Raw genomic sequence first — 1392 nt, 5'->3', positions numbered from 1 at the left:
AAAAAAAAAAAAAAAAATTTTAGAAAATTTACAGTGGGTATGATGAAAATATTTATACTTAACATGTAGATGAAGTAGAAATCTACAACAGTTCAAAACTATTCAAGTGTTCAGAAGTGCTTAAGGACATGGTACTGGCTGTAGTCAGGCTCCTTGTAATATGATGTAGTGTTAATGTGCACGCTTGGTTGTCCCCAGCCCAGACCCTGTGTGGAAAGATGACTCAAGGTTGGACCAACACTCCTCTTGTCAGCACCCAGAGCAGGTGGTACCCTGTCCTCCATCCACCCCAGTTCATGGTGCCTGCCAGAGATTGTGCTGAGGAAAGTTCCATTTGGAAGGGCCCCTCAGTGGTCGGATGTCCGTGGAGGAAGTGGTTGCTGGTTTCCACTCGAGTTCAGTGAGGCTCACCAGGCAGAGCAGAGCCTGCCCACCTGGGAATGGCCCCACAGGGTTCCCTGCCTCGGCTGCAGTGGGGCTGCAGTGATGCCGTGGGCTCCTGCTGAGTAGCGTGGCTTCAGCTCTGCACAGCTGGTTGCAGAGAGCACTCTTACTTTTATTTCCGGAGGGCATTTATTGAAGGAGGTGCCATTTAATAATAAACTGTCTTGTATCTCTTAAGGTGAGTTCTGATATTCTAGAAATCAAGTCATGTATGTGCAAACTCACTGTAAAAAGTGAGTTCTGAAGCCACATGGCACTGTCTTTGATACAAGATATTTCAGTGTTCCAAGGGGCCTGGGTTGCACTTTAAGAAGACATTGGTCTCATGACTCTGAGTTTCTTTGATTTATTTCACAACAGAAACTCAAACCCATTAAGAGTTCTAGACTCAGAATTACCCTTTTAGATGAATTCTCGGTGAACAGTGATGCCCAGCGTCACTGAAACAAAACACTGTCGCCATAGCTCCCTCGGATCTTGAAGAAGCTGGCACTGTAGGCTTTGTTTCTAGCTGAGAACCTCGTGCTCAGTCACTGACAGTCACCCTCTTCCACACATATCATTTTATGCAGAACACTACGTAGCTTTATAGTGTCTCCACCTTAAAAGTGTCTGGTACAGAGGCTGCAGAGATGGCTCACTGCAGAGGACCCAGGTTCAGGTCCCAGCACCTACATGATGGCTCAGTATCCTCTGTAACTCCAGTCCCAGGGTGTCTAATGCCCTCTTGGCTTCTGCCAGCACCGGGCATGTAAACAGTGCATATACACACATAGAGGCAGGCACTCATACACATAAAATAAAAATATGTATATATCATAAAAACATAGAAAGCTAAGGCAGGTCCATCACAAATTTCAGGCCAGCCTAAGTTTCTCTCCCCTCCCCTCCCCTCCCCTCCCCTCTCTCTCTTTCAACTTTCAATTTCTGGGAAGTAAAAAAGGTCAA

At 46.1% G+C, this 1392-nt stretch overlaps 1 protein-coding gene across 2 annotated transcripts in view; it reads left to right on the top strand.

Annotated features, from left to right (window-relative positions):
* The window catches only part of Crtc3 (CREB regulated transcription coactivator 3), a 103664-nt gene that overhangs the window by 87070 nt on the left and 15202 nt on the right, over positions 1–1392 (top strand). The gene's annotated exons all lie outside the window — the stretch shown is intronic.

The sequence above is a fragment of the Mus pahari genome, chromosome 1 (assembly GCF_900095145.1).
Source record: "Mus pahari chromosome 1, PAHARI_EIJ_v1.1, whole genome shotgun sequence".
Lineage (NCBI taxonomy): Eukaryota > Metazoa > Chordata > Mammalia > Rodentia > Muridae > Mus > Mus pahari.
This window is presented reverse-complemented; position numbering and strand designations above follow the sequence as displayed.